This window comes from Arvicanthis niloticus, chromosome 29 (genome assembly GCF_011762505.2).
Source record: "Arvicanthis niloticus isolate mArvNil1 chromosome 29, mArvNil1.pat.X, whole genome shotgun sequence".
NCBI classification, from domain to species: domain Eukaryota; kingdom Metazoa; phylum Chordata; class Mammalia; order Rodentia; family Muridae; genus Arvicanthis; species Arvicanthis niloticus.
In genome coordinates this window covers 22816004-22835999 of record NC_133437.1, presented here as the reverse complement: position 1 = coordinate 22835999, position 19996 = coordinate 22816004, and the positions used below count along the sequence as shown (strand labels likewise).

The 19996-nt window shown below is 45.3% G+C and overlaps 1 long non-coding RNA gene across 1 annotated transcript in view; it reads left to right on the top strand.

Annotated features, from left to right (window-relative positions):
* Window positions 1-18387, top strand: part of LOC143440440 (uncharacterized) — a 35393-nt gene extending 17006 nt beyond the window's left edge. Inside the window, exon 4 of the long non-coding RNA XR_013108133.1 lies at window positions 14450-18387. This is a non-coding gene — a long non-coding RNA (uncharacterized LOC143440440). The remainder of the gene's footprint in view (window positions 1-14449) is intronic.
* Window positions 18388-19996: the final 1609 nt, after the last annotated feature.

Sequence of the window (19996 nt, the reverse complement as noted above, 5' to 3'; positions counted from 1 at the left end):
GGTGGGTGAATATTGAGCGATCATTGAGCCGGAAAGCAGATTTATTGCAGGTGGCGTGGGCTGGAAACTAGGGTCCTGGTGTGTGGCTTAGACCCACAGTACAAGCACCAGGAGAGCCTATTAAGTCTTGACACCAGTGTTATAAAATATAATGGAGTGAAGGGGTACTTGGCAGGCTCATGCCAAGGTGTGCCCCTGAGAGATTACGCCATGCAACAGATCTGGTATAAGGGGGGTTATTGAGAGAATGGGAGAGGGGAGTGAGGAGCTGGTGAAGGGGAAGAGGACACGTAGAAAGGCAGACAGATTGGGTCAGAGCCAGGACGGCAGAGAACGGGGGAGGGGGCGCGCAGGGTGGAGGGGGTACAGATGACAGAAAGAGAGAGAGAATGTAGAAACACACAGAAAGAAAACCGTGGCAATAGGAAGAGGGAGGGGGAGGAAGAAGGGAGGACAGAGAGAGGGGGAAGGGGAGGAGAGAATGTGGAACAGAGGGAGCGAGAAAAAACCGTGGGAACAGATAGCGAGCGGGCTGGGATGGTGGGCAGTCTTTCTAGATGCAGCCCACACCTGGTGCACCTGGTAGTGGCAGATGATGACGTAAGCTGTTGCTAGGTCCCTGGTAGGAGCCTAGTGGACTCGCCTGTAACCTAACAGCGCCAGGATTCAGAAGATCTGCACAACTTGAAGAATGGATATTTTCCATATGACTGAGACGTGACATTGTGAAATAGTGGGTGAGAGAGAACACCGATTCAAGGTATAAGTGCATTTTAATGTAGTGAGCGCCAGAATTTTGGTGTCAAATAAAAAATATAAATAAGAAGAAAACGATCCAAGTTATCTTAAAAGTTAGTCTTGGATGCCTTAGAACTCTCTCTGTAGACCAGGCTGGCCTTGGACTCAGTAGACCCACCAGCCTCTGGAGTGCTGGGACAAAGGCATATGCCACCACCACCCAGCTATAAGAAGGTAAAACAAAACAAAACAAAACAAAACAAAACAAACTTCCCACTGAGTCCCCACCAGGCAGTCCAGGTAGTCGGAAGGAGATCCAGTGGCAGGAAACAGAGGCGGAGACAGCTCCTGCTACACTTATTGGGTGACCCACGTGAAGACCAAGTTGCATATTTAAGACTAGATGTCCCAGGGTAGGGTAGTACCCAAGGGGGCTCCTCCTCACTGAGGAGAAGAGGGGATAATGGTGGAGGGATTTGTAAGGGGTGGGACAGGAAGGAGAGGGGAGAGGGGCTGTGATTGGGATGTAAAAGTGAATAAAAATTAAATAAATTATTGAAAAAACCCACTTCCCTGTTTTCCAACTAAACATCTACGAGACGAGTTTATTAACATAATTTAACTAGTACAGCAGCACAACAGATTAAAGATAGACACAGATGTAATGATCTTTGACTCCTGTGAAGTCAAATATTAAATAAATTTTTATTTTAAAAATAACTACTTTTGCCGGGCAGTGGTGGCGCACGCCTTTAATCCCAGCACTTGGGAGGCAGAGGCAGGTGGATTTCTGAGTTCGAGGCCAGCCTGGGTCTACAGAGTGAGTTCCAGGACAGCCAGGGCTACACAGAGAAACCCTGTTTTGAAAAAAAAAAAAAAAAAAAAAAAAACAACAACAAAAAACTACTTTCTATGTTTTGTTTTGTTTTAAACTCTGACATGGCAAATAACAGAAGGTTATTACTCACAAGTAAAGCCCCTTGGCAATACTCAATACTTTTTAAAGGTTGAAATATTTCTAAGACCAAAAGACTATGGGAGATAGGTGAGAATGTGTCAATTTAAAGACAACATTTCCTGCTGAGCAGTGGTGGCACACCCCTTTAATCCCAGCCCTTGGGAGGCAGAGGCAGGCAGATCTCTGAGCTTGAGTCCAAACTGGTCTACAGAGTGAGTTCCAGGACAGACAGGGACACACACACACACACACACACACACACACACACACACACACACACACACACACAAAACCCTGTCTTGGAAAAACAAACAACTAAAAAGACTACATTTCCCAAGTACCTTTGCAGCTACACTTGGCTCTTCATATTAGTTCTGGCATCTTCAGATACAGGGTGAAATTTGGGGACGAGGCTCCTTGGATGCCTACCTAAAGGGCTGAGTTTTGCCTTTGCTGAAGAACATGGGTCTGTATGTGATTACAGGGTCTCCAGTAGCCATCTGTAGCCAAGTGACTGTGCTAAGTAGCAAAAGGAAGAAAAATAAGGCCTCTACGTCAGTAATATCGATTCTGCCCAATCGCCTACTTCAGGCTTCTGATAAGTTAAAGAAATACAAACTTGTTTATTCAGTTAGTCTTGTTTAAACCAGTATCATTTTATTCTCTATGCAGCCCTCAGTAGCACTGTCTCCCTTATGCATGCCTACCTGAACAATGCTACCTCAGTAGCATTGTTTTTCCATGTGCAAATACGCTCAGACCAACTGCACACGACCTAGCTATTTTTACATTAGATTCCTTCCTCCCCCTCCAGCTCCTCTATGAGTGAGTGTTTCTCCTGCATGTATGCGTGTACACCACATGTGTGACTGGTGTCTGCTGAGGTCAGAAGAGGGCATTGGATCCTTTGAAACTGAAGTTATAGAAGGTTGTGAACCACCACATGGGTGCTGGGAACTGAACACAGGCCCTTTGCAAGAACAGGCAGTGCTCTTAACCACGGAGTCATCTCTCCAGCCCCAGGACCCAGCCTTATATGGTCTGTGTAGCTATTTCTTATGCATTTTTAAGATTGGGTTTTATTCCCATGTCAACCATTGTCTTAACATGAGTTTGAAAGAACATTGAAGATTAGCATTAGAGGGATTCTGAGGTTTGTTCTGCTGTCTGAAGACCACTTAAGGACTTTGAGTGATGGGCAGGCTGAGCTAGGCTCTGAAGTATTAGCCCCCACAGTCCAGCCATCTATGGGGGTACTTATCTCCCCTCCAGGGCAGGACATGGTCCAGGCCCAAAAGTAGGATATCATACTGTTCTATGTGGGAAGAGGGACTCAGATGGCCTCTTGACTTAAGTGTTGTTCCAGGGGCATAGCCTAAAGTTCTCTTAGGCTGGGGACAGAACTCAGTGTTTATACGTATGCTTAGCTGTGTGCCAGAATTTTTCCCAAACCAAGTCTCCTGAATTAATTTCTTCATCCCTTAGCCCAGCCCCCATAAACACAGAGGCTCTCCTAAGCACTGGTGGGTTGCTCTAGCTAATCATACAGATGGTCTTGCTAGGTTTGCTCTCTCAAGCCATTATCAGCACAGTAACTGGCTGACTCTGCAAGTGTAGTCTGGAAAGTCAACCTTGACCATGGGAACTACTCAGAAAGTCAAATTCTCTAAGCAAGTGTGATACTGTGAGCTAGGCAGAGCCGCTGTGTTCCATGGCCAGAGGCCACGTGCAAGCCGCAGCTAAAAATAGCCAGCCAGAAACACCAACCCTTCTACCCACGAGATGCCAGCATGGGAGATGGCTCTGCAAATCTTCCATGCTGTCTCTGCAAGGCTGGGCATTGCTCAGACCATCCCACTAACCACGTGGGCTCAGTACAAATAAGACTCTAATGCTTAGGTTATTCAAAGGCTTTATGTATTTGGTAATGATCAATAACAAGATGCCCATACAATCAGAGGTATAATCCAATACCCAACCTAGATATAACAACTACCTTTGACTGCCAGAGACACGTGAACATCTGCCTCCATGTTCCCCTCTCTCATCTCTCTTGCTCCTCCTCTTCCTTCTCCTCTTTCTTTCCTTACTCCTCCTCTTCCTCTTCTTACTCCTCCCACCTTAGCTCCTCCTACATAGTGGCCTATAAAATATTTATTAACCTATCCCCATCTAACTTTAAACAAAGGAGACTTAAACTATGATATTTATTTAATAGGCTCTGTGCAATTACTAGGGAATTATCCCTAATCAAAATTTCTCAATGATCGTCTAGCTACTGGCTCAACTCTGCTCCTCAAATGCTTGCTATTTGAAAGTCTCTGAGTTATTTCTCCTACAGCAGTCTGGCATCCTGGGGAGGCCTATCGCTCTGGCACATGCCATTTGTCCATCACAACTCACAGAGATCTACTCTTCTCCAGTCTTCTCCTCCTCCGTGCTCCTTCTCTCTCTCCCTCCTCCTCCTTATAGTGCCTACCTGTGACCTCCATTCAGTAACTCATACTCTATCCCCTGTCCCCAGTAATTGGCTGTCACCAGTTTTATTTAATTAATAGTTTTAAATTTAAGAGCAAGGTTTACATACTATCACCTGGTATATATGAGAATCTGCTCATTGGGGGCAACCAGAGCTTGGGAGCCAGGACTTAGCATTTAAATACAAGCAACACCAGATCAAGCCCCTACAGTCTCATCGCTTCTGGTTCATAGGAGCTATTACTAATGAATCGGGGCATTGTCTTAGTTACTGTTTCTATGATGAAACACCATGACTGAAAGCAAGTTGGGGAGGAAAGGGTTTATCTGGCTTATGTGTCAACGTAGGTCCATTATTGAAGGAAGTCAGGCAGGAAGTCAAACAGAGCAGGAGCCTAAAGACTGGAGCTGATTCAGGGTCGTGGAGGAGAGCTCCTCATGGATTGTTCAGCAACCACTTATACAGAGCACATGTCCTAGACGTTATACGTAAGACGAGGTGAGTTAAAGTTCAAGGGCTCTGCTAGAAGTTCAGGTAATGCAACGCTGTGGAAAATAGAAGGCCTAAGCATCCGTGGATTGACAATTGTGTGGTGTCCTGGAATCGATCCCCCATCATACTAAGGAACGATTGCACTGGTTTTGAGAAACAGCTCAGTAGTACGAAGCACTTGCAGAGGACTGGCTCAGAAACCCACACGGTAGCTTACAAACACTTGTAACTACAGTCTCAGGAGTCCAGAACTTTCTTCTAAGTGCCTAAAGCACCAGGCAGTATGCAGTGCACATACATACATATACATACATACACATACATACATACATACATACACAGGTAAAACACTTATAGACAGACATAAAATAAAAAAGAAACAAATCCTTCCCTCTTTTTCTCTTTCTCAAGAATAATTGTACTTCTGTTTCTTCCTTATTGATGGAACTGGACCATATCAAGCTGCAAGGGAGTCTGGGAAAACAGTGTCTTGTTACTGCTCTGTTACACAGAGTCGACTGGGTATTGAATAGGTCTCAAACACTTTCTCACATATTTAGTGTTCTCTTTTCTTCCCCATCTCTGGGTCTCCTCAGCTTCTGTCTGGATTCAAATGTCTGCTCCAGGATTTGGAACTCAAGAAGAGAATGTTTTGTTTTGTATTTTTAAATCCCACAGCGGAACCAAAAACAGTAGTTGAGATGCCAAATATAAACAGACATGCCAGATGCAAGGCTTTAGCAGAGAAGGTTCACCTTGTACTTTCTGAGTGACAGCTGGGCTGACCAGCTTGAGAACATCAGCGAGTTATAGAGAAATAAACTGTAAAATGCCAGCCCTTGACTCAGCACAACACTGAGGACTTGTTTGTGTCACGTATTTGTCTTGTTTTGCTGAATTCTTGTGGGATTTTGGTCTCCTCCATCTGCCCATTAGTATCCGTGTGGTGGGATCCGACGATATTGACACATGCAGAATAAAAACCATGGCAATGACTGAGATCCAATGGGCTCTGATTTTCCAGAGTATAACTCCCTCCTTGGGTTGGGGAGGTGACAGGAGGGAAGGGCAAGAGGCTAGACACCTTGGGAAGCTGCCAGGACTTCACCAGGGCTTTAGGACTGGGTTTGGTGCAATTAAATTGCTAATTTGGAAAAAACAAACAAACAAACAAACAAAACAGACACAGTTCCCTTGTGGCCTGAGAGGAAAATGCAGCTGTTACAGTGGCTGATTTAGGAATGACCTGGGTACCAGGGGGAATGAACCAGATTCTTCCCAGAGTCTAAATCACTCTCGGCCAAGCAACCAAAGCAGCATGTTCACCTTGGGCAGAGCACTGGAACTGGGCAGCCTCTAAGATGGGGCCTGAAAAGATTCTGGGTTTTCAGCAGCCTTCGACCCCCATCTGCCTCTCCTTTGTCAGAAGGGAACAGGAAGCAGAGGAGATCCTTCGAGGATGAGGCTCCAGATCTGCACTGTCTTCAACCCCAACTCTGACCCAAGGGGAGAGAGAGGGAGGCTAGACCATGCATGCCTTCAGCCTGTGATCTCTTAAGTCATTGGGGATTGGGCGAGGTCAAGAGGGGGTGAGCAGGGGCAACTTGAAGGACTACACAGGTCACATACCACACATCTCAAGGTGTGTCACTCACAACATGGGTGGTTGTGGACCACATGTCCCCACTGGGTGCCATTTATAACTGTTTGGCTCTGTGATTCTCAACTGTGGCTGTTTATTAGAATAACCCAGTCAGTTTTAAAAGTCTCCAACCAGAGTGTATCTTAGATCCCTAAAATTTCACTATTTGGAGGGGATATCAGAGCACTAATGATGCTGAAGCCTAAGGGCACCCTAAGTATCTCCTACCTGCAGCTAGGAGACCCAGTCTTTGAATTCACAAGAACTCTGATCTGTTTTCTGCTGGACAGCTGTGCAGTTCTGAATTGGGGGTGGCGAAGCAAAGAGTTGGCACATGATGGTAGGAGAAAGAGATTCCTTCCGGAAAGAAAATAAATTGAGAAAAAAAAAAAAATCAGAAGTTGGGACTCAATCAGTACCCTGTGATCTAAGCCCTTGACAGACACATGGTTTGAGTTCCATGGTTTGCATGATTTCAAGTTTCCTCACTCTGAAATGTGTCCCATTTGTGTATATGTGTATGTGTGTGTGCATGTGTGTGCATGTGTCTATGTTTATGTGTGTGTTTCTCTATGTTTATCTGTGTTTGTATGTCTCTCTGTATGTGTTTGTCTCTGTCTCTCTCTAATTCTTTGTCTCTCTCTCTCTCTCTCTCTCTCTCTCTCTCTCTCTCTCTGTGTGTGTGTTTAAAAATAGATACTTTATCTAATTGGTGGGCTGTGGATGTGTCTCACTCAGTAAAGTAACTGCTGTGCTAAGCATGAGAACCTGAGTTCAAATCCCCAGCGTACATGTAAAAGGCTGGTTGCTGAGGTGCTGTTCTGTAATCCTGGCACTGGAGAGGCACAGATGGGCAGATGATGGATCTCTGGAACCCAACTTAGCCTAATTGAATGTGTGAGCTCCAGGTTCAGGGAGAGACAGTCTCAAAAGCAGACAACAAATGGACAACCCAATACAAAATAAAAAACATAAGACAGAAAGCAACTGGGGAAGACACACGACATCAAACTCTGGCCTCCACATGCACACACACAGCGCCCCAACCCCCAACTGTGTACTTTATGTGATTGAAACAATAGCCAGGGCTCAAGCCTCATTCCAGAATCTGTAAAGCATTTTTCATATCCATTATCTTCACAGGGTTGCCCATCTGGCAAAGCCCTTGTCCCCAGCTATGGAACTAGACACATCAGAACTGAGGCTTTTCATGAGTGTCTACACAAAGGTTTCCCCACATATGGAATCTGATGATATTTTTTCTCCTTCTTTAACTCTTCAGTTTCTAAGGAAAGACTTGGAGGAGGGGAACAAGGATGAGATGAACATCTGTGGTATGGTCTCACTCTTCCTGAGCTGTGCCCTCAAGATTCCCAGGTCAGGTGGGACCGCTCATCCCAACAAAGGCTCTGAATGTGTCACAATGGGACACTCAACAATGCTCAGTGAAGCCAATACAGAGAGAATGGGGCATTAGGAAAACACACTGGGAGACAGTGGGCAGAAAGAAAATTCTAGGGACTGAGAGAGACTGTGGCCATGAGAAGAGCTGAACACATGAGCTTGTATAATTTTGGGTCTCTCTCCCACCCCGCCCCCTCTGTGCTGGGGATGCAACCCAGGGATTTGTGCATGCTGGGTTCTATCACTAAACTCCAGCCCTGTGTGTTTCTATGGTTAATTCAGTAGAAGTTCTGGATTCAGCCTGCCTCCACCTTATCCAAAACAAGTGGAAGGCCCCCTTGTGGAGTGTGAATGTGGCTTCACACTCAGCTGTAGCCACTGTGTCTCAGTCTCTACTCAGGGGAGCAGGGGAGACAAGAACTGGCTTCTGGTAGCCAAAAGAGTCTGCTCCGTGCTGGCTGAATGATCTGGAACATGTCCTTGGAAAGCGTCATGTGTCTGATTCTGTGATCTATCTGTCTAGGGGAGTCAATAGTTGCAGCCCCTTGCTGTAGCTGCAAGCTCAGCTCCGGGCTTAAACAGGCCTGAGCCCAGGTAGGAGACCAGAGAGAAGCAATGGTGCTATTACCCACTGTGATCTTATTGCCACCACCTTTGAAAACAGAACCTGGTCACTGGTTGCCTGGATACCTGGTCTGATGGGCTCTCTGACACCAGGCCATGTTGTGAATTTCAAACCCAAAAACCCAAACAAACAAACAAAAGCAAACCAACCCAGAACTTTTAGCACAATGGATTGAAGGCTCAACCATAGCTACCATAAACTGACTTCAGCCTTATTCAACTACAAGGATTCTAGAACCACCCATTCCATTTTCTAGGAGTTAACATTCAGAAAGATATTTCTGGTAGAAATAGTACTCTCTTCCTAGGCACCAGCCCTTCATGAAATGATTGCAACATTTGATCACTTATCTCGACACACATAGTAGGTGGTCAGCTGTTAGAATCAGGGCTGTAGAAATGGCTCAGGTGGTGAAGAGTTTGTTGTGTGACTCTGAGGACTGGAACTCAGATCACATACCAGTCACATGGGCATAGTGGTTTGCCTATAATCTTACCTTGTAAGACAAGACTCCTCAGACCAAGCTGGCAAGCCAGAGTGTCTAATACAGCAAGCTTCAAGTTCAGCAAGATGGGGAACAGTGGAGAAAGACAGTCAGTGTTAGCCATGGGCCGGCCCATACACAAGCACACAAGTGTGCCTGTGTATATAGATATGTGTGTTTATATAGATAAACACACATATACACACACGCATAAATACCTCACATTTACACTTGCAAGAAGTAAATTAACAGAGGTTTTTTAAAATGCTAGAATCATTTCAAGTTATCTTTCTGCCTTGAAGTGGAAATTTATGGAGACTCAGTTGTGTCATGTGATCTTTTGTCTAAAAACCGTCTTATGAGAGCATGTTTTGCTAAAGCAGACATATGAGAGGATATTCTGATGAAGCAGACACATGAGAGGATGTTTTTGCTGAGAACAGACACATGGTGTTTTTCTGGAAGCTGGTATGTAATATTTTGCTGGAGCAGATGCTTGGGAGGACACCTGATGCTTGGAAAGGGTATAAATATAACCCAACAGACAGTGGATGACACTGTGGCATTGGTTCACCTTGCCACTCTCTACTTGTCTTTGCTGACACTGGTCTTCACTGACATACTGTGGATTGGTTCACCCTACTGTCTTCTCTGATCATCACTTGTCGTGACTTCATAGAAACACACTAAAGAACTTCTCATGATATCTGGTGGCTTCTTGCTGCTTCTGCACAGAGTTGGGCCGATTGGCAGAGCCTTGAGGTTTCTTCTGGAATGAGCAGCCATTGTTGTTGATTTTTGAATGGTGTTTGTGAGTGGTTCGAGCTACCACTGCTGATTTATGTGAACTAAACTGCTGATATCCTGATAACACAAATTGGAATTGTCCGAAAGAACTATTTCTAAACAGGTCCACATTCCTCTTTGCCCTACTAATCTCTCTTTTCCACTGCCTCTGGTGAGCAGCGGGCTAGAAGGAAGGTTCAAGCATGTAGGAACCCATATTAAAATAGGTTTTGAAAGCTCTAAGCCTACACTGCTCCGTTCCCATGTCCACAGTGGTAAACAGTGTCTTATCTGGGCCTGTATACTCATCCCAAGCTGCTCCTGCTACTTAAACATACATTTTTAAGCCATCCTGCAGCCTGCCAGACTATGCCATCCAAAACACAAAGCTTGTGAGGGGTTGACCCACACAGCTCGCACCTCCTAGACCCAATAATAACTTGCACCCTGTGGGATGAACTATTCTGTGTTTATTCATGGCCCGAGCCCCACCCACACCCATTTGACATCAATGTTTCCATGGCAAATAATAATCTTCAGATGTAGTAGACCAGGGTCTGCAATCCCACAGAGTACACAGCCAGATGAGGCAAACATGTTGCTTAAACAATGGTGCCGAGCAGCTGGCAGCCTGTGTGTTCATGTCCCACTGGGTTCACATCGCAGCCCAGGGGTTGCTCCACTAATGAGGAATGAGTAAAACGTGTAGCTCTGAACACGTGACGATACGCCGCGACATCCCACGTCCTGTGGGAGTGTATGTTTATAAGGAAAGACAGGACTGTCTCACTCAGACATATGGATGCTGCCCCGCATCGGGGGCATATGTTCACCCTCCACATTTCAAAGTCATCCTTTGGGCTTCAGTTTCTGTACAGAATTTAAAATAGACTCTGGAGTCTTCTTGCTCTCTGTTGTCTGCAGCCCTCATTTAACACCCAGGTCTGGCTTTGTGTAGGCGTCTGTACTTGAATGTTAACATGTTAAATACAAAACTCCATAAAAACCATGGACCCCATGCTGGGATGACACATGCCATGATTTCAGAGAAGCACCAGAGGACAGAAGACCTTACACACTGAAGTAGGGGATCATGTTTCTCAAGGGACAGGGCAATATGCTACCTAACAGGGAAAACAGTCCAGAAGAAAAGTTACTACATTTGAACACACTCAAGGGTACATTATTCCTGGAGACGCTAAAAGGACATCCAGGTACCATGGCACTCATGTCTCCAAGTGTCCTTCTGACTTTAAGCTGGCACCAGCCAGAGCTTGTTGGAAATACAATCTCAGCCTCCTCCTCAGACCTTTTGAGTCAGTGTCTGAGTTTTGACAAGGTCCTTAGGTCACGCACATGCACACTGGAGCCTGAGAAGTGCTGGTTTCTTTGCAACACCATGGTGTGGAGTAGAAAGTTGAAACCAGTGTTCAGGCAGGAAGGGAACAGAGGCAGAGGATGAAAGGAAGATGGAGAGAAAAGAAAAAGAATGACGAAGAAAAGAGGGGAGAGGAGGAAACAGAGGGTGCAGAAAGGACAGAAGGGGGAGCACACAATGAGTGTTCACTGTTGCAGGTGCTTCCTGACCCTTGACTCCTAGGCAAAGCCTGTAAGGTATGAGCTACCACATTTCCCTTTGACTGGCCAGCAGTGTGGAGATGCATCCGAAATACAGGACACATGCATGTCACATGTGCTAGGAGCTGCTGAAATCTCACAGAGATTACTATTGCTGTCAGGTATCTTTGGTACACGGAGCATGGCTCACACTGGGGAGGCTCTGGGCAAACCTTCATTCCTTATCCTTTAAAGGAAGTGTCACAGGAGCGTGGGCTCACATCAGAGCTGTTAGAAAGCACAGGAGACTGCTGGTGACTGTCAGCAAGGTTGCTGAAGGCAGCCAAGGCAGCAGCTTGAGTGCAGATTTGGTGAACGATAGATGGTACCTCTGTTTACTACCGAGAAAAAAGGCTAGAGGTGTGTGTGGTGCAGGAAAATAAGTGTTGGTGGCATAGCATGAACTGTGTGTGTGGTGGAATGCCCCAGCCTCTTGCTTCCCGGTGCCACCTCTACTTAGGCCCCCATGCCTTCATGCACTAACTGGCACTCAGGTGCACTCAGGAACCCATTCAACTTCACAGACTTCACACCACAGCAAGGCAAGCGTCACAACATGGGAGGAAGTATTCCTCCTCTGTGTAAGGGCCCGGAGAACAAGCAGCACAGACACCATAAGCATCTGGCCCTTCAAAAGGAAATTATTCAGTCCCAAATATGTACAAAGACTTCAGGCTTGACTCACAACTCCTACAGATCTATGCAAATGAGAGACCACAGAACAAGATGGTGCTGGCTCTGCTGGGGGAACACCCCAGTGCTATGCATGCTGGGTAAGGGCTGTTGCTGGAAGAAGGTCAGGGATGCTGCGATGCTCTTTTGCCTATCAGGACTCCTTGGCACTTTTAGAGTTCTTGTTATTGGGTTGCATCCAACAGCGGCCCTGGGAACAGCTTTGTTTCCATCTAGGCCGCCTTCCACTGGGCACTGCCATGTTCTTTTGATTGGACACTCTGCTATGGACCACCATGAACAAAAGTGACTTATGGAGAAAAGAGTTTATTTCTGTTAATGGTTCCAGAGTGCTAACATTCCATCTGGTTGGGACAGCATAAGAGCCTGTGGCAGGCATGGAGGCAGAAGCAGGAAGCTGAGGGCTCACACCTCAACCTTAGGCACTAAGCTGAGAAGGCAAACAAGGGGGAGGGGAGGTGAGCCTACAAACTCTCAAAGCTTGGAGCTCTTCTGAGTGTGATGATGTGGGTCTTATGGCCATAGAGTCAGTTCCATCTACTGAACCACACAGTCAAGTTCAAGAAATGCCAAACTGCTCTACATTTAAAAAACAAAACAGCCCGGGACTGGTGAGGTGGCTCAGTGCTCTGGTGTGTTCACACCCTTCTCCAAACAAACAAACAACAAACAAACAAACAAATATCTTTTTAAAAAAAATCATTGGAGAATGGAATGAGTGTAGCCCCACCATGTACAAGAAATTATAAAAAAGTAAAATGCAATTAAATATTCTTTGAAAAGTCAGCTTGGAGCTGGAGCGATGGTTCAGCAGTTAAGACCGCTTGTTCTTGCAGAGGACCCAAGTTTGACTTCTAGCAGCCACAAGGCAGCTTATGGCCATTTCCAGCTTCAGTTCTGGGGATCCAACATCCTCTTCTGGCCTCCATGGGAACTATGAATGTAAATGATGCATACACACACACACACACACACACACACACACACACACACACAGGCAAAACACTTAGAGAAGACAACTTAGCCTGAAAAGAATTAGGTTACTCTCTCCCCAGTATCATGGAAACCTACTGGGTATATGTGGTACTTTATGTCCCAGGTTTGGTGACTGTCATGGTTTGGATGTGATTTCTTCCTAAAGGATTTATGTACTGGAGGCTTTATCCCCACATGGTTATAGAACCTTTAAGAGGCGGGGCCTAGTGAGATGGAATGAGCTCACTGGGGCGTGGCCCTCAGGAGGGATTACTGCTGATGTTGTGGAGTGAGTGAGCTGTTGCAAGAGTGAATGCTTGCCATAGAGAGAGTTTGGTTCTCGAATTCTCTGCTTCCTGTCTTCAGGTGTTCAGGTCTCCATACTGCGGGCTTAAGTAAACTTCTTGATACAATAGCTTCAGGCCACATAAAATGGGCTGACACATTGTGCTGGCTAGTTTTATGTCTGCTCAACATAGGCTAGAGTCATTTGAGGGATGGGAACCTCTTTGAGAAAATTCCTCCATCAGATCAGGCTGTAGACAGGATGTAGGCTGTTATTTTAATTAATGATTGATGGGGGGAGGGCCCAGCGCATTGTGGGTGGTACCATCCCTGGTCTGGTGGTTCTGAGTTCTATAAGAAAGCAGGCTGAGCAATCCATGATGGAATCTAGCAAGCTGCACCCCTCCATGGCCTCTGAATCAGCTCCTTCCTCCAGGTTCCTGCCTTGTTTGGGCTCTTGTCCTAACTTCCTTTGATGATGAACTATGAGGTGGAAGTGTAAGACACATGAACGTTTTTCTTCTGGAGCTGCTTTGGTCATGGTGTTTCATCATATCAGTAGTAACCCTACCTAGGACACACATGCTCCTTTGGCTGGGTAGAGTCTCAGGTGATGCTTGACCTCATACGTATCTTGGGTATTCCCTCTGGGCTCAGATAGCCCCCATAGCTCTTTCCCCACATTCAATGCAGGCATCTCTGTCTTTTCACATCCTCTGACCCTTTATTCCCTCTTCAGACATGGGAGGACTCAGAGCCCTCCCCTGGGACCTGGCTGCTCCTCTCCATCAAGATATCCCCCCTCATCTTCATCCTTTCACCATTATCTCCGTGGTGAACCCCCGCCCCATCCCAAACAGGGCCTTCAGGAGGATTCTGCTGCTATGTCTCTTGAGATGGATGATAGAAGGCAGGTGCCCACATCAGAAGAACAAATATTTTCCATACTTGCTTCGATTGGATTCACCAAGTTTTTGGTAATGATGGAATCTCATGCCTCCTGCATCTTCAAACCCTCTATGATCTTTGGATTCCACAGAAGATGGGAGCAGGGAGTCCATCCAGGCAGAAGATAGGCTGTGTGGCAGAGAAATAAGTCATGCAGAACTGCCAGAGACTTTCTTGAATTCCACCACCATGGCCCTCCGCAACTCTGACCTTACCATGCAAAGCATGGCTGCCCTTGTATCCCAGGAGAGCTGAGATCGTTCAGATCCAGCACACAGCACAGGCTTCTGTTAATTCCCTCTTCTCTTGTCTCTTCCTCACAGCTTCAAACCTGGAAGAAACTCCAATCCAAAGCAAACACAGGTTTTACAGTCTTAGAGAACTCTGTCCCATGTTCCTAACACACACCGCTGGTCAAGAAACGAAGCCTGGCGTGTAGCAGAGCCGGACTCCATGTATGAGACACGCTTCCGGCCACTTCTATCAGGAACGCTTGGAAGGCATTAACGGTTGTGCTAAGTGACTTCCAACTCTTTGTTTCTTTGAGAATTGTTTTGTGGTGAATATGTCTTTTGACAAACAAAACAAAACAAAAACAAACAAACAAAAAAAACCGTAATGGTTAAAAGTGTTGTAAAATACAATCATCTGGGACAAGTGTGGTCAGCCGGGAGGTTTTCCATGAGTAAAATGCATTAACTTGTTCTGTAACAGCCACAGAATCAAGATGTGCGTACACACAGGAGTTTTTCAATAGCTCTCCGGTGGTAAACACTGGTCTGGCTCTTTAAGAATTGTACGACAGGTATATGGAGGCCTTGGAGGGAGGAAAGGGAGAGGAGAAATGATGCAATTATAATCTCAAAAATAAAGTTATTTTTAAAAAGAATCACAAGATGGCATCAAGGAAAACCAAATGTCCATAGTCCTTATGCCCCAACAGTTCCATCTCTATTGGTCCTGTTTGTCCCTAGAGCAACGCTTTGCCCAGGTGTCTGAAAGGGGTCACCTACAGCACTGAGCCTAGAGATGAGAACTGGAAGCAATGGCGCCCTCTACAGGGAAAAGGATGGTAAACGTGGCATGTTCGTGGGAAAGGCTAATCACCGCCAAACTGAAATACTTGCATCCACATATCCTGTGGCAAATTTTAACATTTAATACTGAGCCAGCACTAATTAGCAAGTGTGTCAGAGCAGGGAAGAGCACAGAGAGGACTCAGTGGGAGCACTCATCTACATCCCATTTCCCCAGGGCACACGGGTAGTGTCACTTCTGGACACTAACAGTACCTGACAGGTTGGTGGTAAATGGTGGGTGCCCCAACTGAGATCACAACACTTTATTTAATTTCTCAAAAGGATGCTTTGAAAGCTGGGTGAGGTGGCTCATGCTGTAAACCCGGTACTGAGGAGGAGAGGGCAGGGGAGTGTGCTCAATGCTAACTGGGTCTGGACAGTGAGTTCCGGCCATGTCGGAAAACAAATGAAACAAAAGGTTCACTTAAGCAAGCCAACGGTGACAACAGTTCAGCAATTGTGGGTGGTAGAGCTGGAGTGTTGATGGATTTGTTGTTGTTGTTGTTTTGAAGGTGTATGTGTTTGTGTGTTGTTTTGCATTTTGTGTTAAAAAGGATAGGGAGGAAGAAGAAATAGCAGAATAAGATGTCAAACAATAGACACACACCCACATAGTGCCATAGAGCCACAGATCTCTTGGCTCCAGCAGAAAAAAGTCACCTGTATTGAAAAATTATTAGAGGCTGATAAATTACCAGAGCAAACCAAAGAAACCTAGAAAGCGAAGACAGGTATGTCTGTTAGGGTGGCCGAGCTCTGGCTATGATAGCCACCACCTCAATCTTACTGTTTTAACAACTAATGTTTATTTATTTTTCATTTATACAACGTCCCTCGCACACTCAAGTGACTCTCCAGACACTGTCCTCCACACCGTGTTCATCAGTGACGCCCCCATCTTCACCCGAAGGCAGAAGAGGAAGGTCCGGTCTTCACTTCCTTGGCTGTTACTAACACACACCATCTCTACTACATTCTACCGGACAGAATCATTCACACACTGGTCTCTACCTATGACAATTCTGGAAGGCAGAGAGTATGTCATGCCCAGGAAGGTGGGGTGGTGGTGAGGTGGTGAACATGTCTCCTACAGGAAGGAACCTGAGGCCACCAAGTAAAGAAATCATTCTGGTCAGCCTATGCCCTGGGCTTTAAGAGGTTCTTGTCATCCCCTGGATCATTCCAGAAGTTTTGGAATCTCCACGTTGAATTCCTGGATCTGGACTGGCTGTCCTTGTTCCTTTGATGAGCAACTATTCCTATGTTGGATACAGAGGAGAATATCAAAAGGAAAGATAATTAAAGCAACATCCAGTGGGGATCTGGTCGAGAAATTACCTGTGCCTTGAAGTGATTGCCACTGTATACTTTGCTTCAAAGCTCCCATAAATCAGAAAGAAAATTTGTTGGCATTTGAACTTGTGTTAGATGTAAGTTGTGATTCTCATAGCTCAGAGCGCCTTAGTGTCAGCGGGCTAAGCGCGTCTCTTGGTTTTGGAGTGGCGGACACCATTTCAAATGCTTAGTGATGCAGTTGTGGTAACGACTGCAGACCCTACATTCCTGCTCACTTACAAGTCAAGTTTCAACAGAAGACAAATACCAATGGCTCTGTCATGTGTGAGCTCGAGTCTGGTATTTTTCACCAGGCTAGATGATTGACAAAAAATGGTGGTCAAAGTGTAGGCTTTGAAGGTTTCCTTGAGTCCATCATTTACTGACTCAATGACTTTATACACCTGCCTCACTTTCTTCATCTGTAGATAGTTTAATATTGTTAGCGCAAACATTTTAGATAAATTAATTTGTTAATTATTAGTAATCATTTATAAATTTGTACATATATAATCTTATTCATATTCTTCCTTTATTTTTCTTTCTTAATTTTTTTGACACCTTAAGATTTTGTTTGAGGATGAAATAAGTTAACACACAGTGTGGCAATGTTGGGGTCAATAGTATTCTCCCACACAGATTATAAGGGACTGAAAAATCTCTGTTCCCAGTGATGACATAACCATTGTGCCAAGGTGTTCGCATTTTCTTAGTGGTGTGGTGCTTCGGATATAAAAGTAAACACATGTAATTATATACAGTCCATAATACTTCACAATGATAGTAAACATCTATGTTGCTGACCTATGTATTTATTACACTTGATTTTGTTTTCTTAATTTTCCTTTTTGTTTTTGAGATGTGATTTAATATGTAGCCTTGGCTATCCTGGATCTTTAAATGTACATCAGGGTGAGTTTAAACTCACATAGATACACCTGCTTCTAGCTCCTGAGTGCTAAGATTCAGGGCGTGCGTTACCCTGCCTATTCATGGCCACTTCACTATAGTTTGTTTGCTACGGAGGCTGATGCAGCCCTTCGAACTCGTCACGTATCGGAGGATGACATTGAATTCCTGATCCTCCACTCCTTCAGCCGCACACCATGCCAGGTTTATGGGTGTATGCCACCACACCCAGCCACTCAACTACATACCTTCAGTTGTTATTCTAGAGTGTAGTCCCACTTACATTTTTTAAAGTGGATTGTAAAGCTGTATGCCTTGTTATCCCGACAACAGCTTCATGTATCTCACGATTACCATGTCTCTTGATTGTATCAGGTGCCCATGTCTCATGAGTGACCTGTGCCTTCTATGTTGTATAAGTGTACCCCATGATGTTTGCAGAGTGATGAAATCACCTAATGACAAGGCTCAGAATGATCCCAATCCCTGTCGTTAGGTGACTCGTGACAGTGCATCATTTAGGACGGACGGTGACTGACAGGCCAGAGTTGAGACCACAGTGGTTCCTGTGGACTCTAGCACAACCCTCATTGACAAGGAGATCAAGACTGTCTGTGCTCTGATTGATTTAGAAGAGACAGTATGAAATTGGATTCTTTTTGCCAGAGAATACAAAAGCATATAATTAAAACCTCCTCATTCTTTCAGGCACTAAGGGATGTCCCTGTAAAGCAGAGAATGAAATCCAGTAATAGAATTTTGTGAATGAAGACAACAGTGTCCTTTTGAATGGGAACAGAGCTAAGTGAACTTCTACCGCTTCCGTTCTTGAAACGTGGTCATGTGTGGCTTTGTCTAAATAGGGAATCATATTTGTGGTGTGTTTTTCATTGTTTTAAAAGGGCTATAGAACCTTGTAATAACTTCTGGGTCTGTTTAGTAAGCTCATTGGTATGCAAAGACATTACATTCTGAACTAGGAAACTTTTTTTTTTTTTTTTTGCCTAAGAAATTGGTTTTCTCTCCCAGACATTTACAGCACTCCTACTGACCTGGACCAGTATGAGATCCTTATATCTGATCCCACACTTTCTCATTGCTGTCCTGCTGGATTTCATTGCTGTTCCTTCGGGTCCCCAGAAGTCCATGCCTATTCTAGGTAACACTTTTCTTTATTTCTTTCAACACCCACCATTACGAGTTCACCCTTCTTTATTTTTAAGTTAACATTCATGTGTTTCACATTATTAAAATACTGCCTATATCTGTAAGAGGCCTTTCCTACTTCAATACGTGAGCTTCACATTACTGTGCCAGGTCCTGGTCACAGCAAAGGAGATACTTGTACAGCTGAAGAGAGCAGATACGTCTCTCAGTCCCCAAAACCACTCAACAGTGGCAGTGCCAGCTGGACGGTGGCCTCTCCTTACTGCATGGGTCCCCAACACCATACAGATGCCCCATTTCATGCGACTCCTCAGAGCTTGTTGTATGCTATGACACCCTCTAAATTATATTGGCTCAGCCACACTCCAACAAAGTTATGGTTCTGCCCACCTACCCTCTATCTGGCTCCTGGGTCTGGATAGACCTTCACCAGGATCTGCTCTCCCCTGGCCCCTGGCCAGCCCCTTCTTGCATCTGGTCCTCTTTATTTGTTTCCCGACTGGTCTCCCAGCGTAGAGTTTATTCTCTGTCCTTCACCCTGGAAGAACTTAAAGACAGACCTCAAAACTATAACAGCTCCCCCTACAGGATAGAGGAGGAGATTCTTAGGGTCTTAGAGCCCTCTCAAGAGGGACTCACACACACACACACACACACACACACACACACACACACACTCCTGTGCAGACTTCCAGCTGCTCTATAGTGCATATATGTTACGGTAAAGGAACATAGGCATGCAGTGTTCACCTCAGATCCCACCCCCTGAAAACTGCTGCAAGTTTAGGCATCTGCTGTCATCAGCAAGCAAGAGAATTGACAAGTGCATCTCATGCAACTTCGTTGAGTCTTGTCAGAACTGGAACACACACACACACACACACACACACACACACACACCCCCCAAAAGTCTACACTGAATGTCTCCTTCAGTTGCTTTCCACCTTATTTTCCGAGATAGGATCTCTCATTGAAACTGAATCTCTTTTTGATTGCACTAGACTGGCTGGGGGCCACACCCTAAAAACCATCCCATTTCTAGTGTCCTCAGTGCAGGGAAAACAGGCCTGCACTATCACATCTAGCTATCATGTGTGCACTCGAGACCAAACGGAGGTCTTCGTGCCTATACAGTAAGTACTCAGGTTTGGAAGCAAGCACGTTGACATCTGAGTCATCTTCCCAGTCCCTCACTTTTTTGTCATCGTTACGATTTCCACTGCTGTGATGAAGAACTTGACCCAATGCATCTTGGGAAGGGAAGGGTTTATTTAGCTTATACTTCTACATTTCAGTCCATCAGCTAAGGAAGTTGGAAGAGGAACTCAATCAGAGAGGGGCCATTTGGAGACAGGAGCTGATGCAGAGGCCATGGAGGGG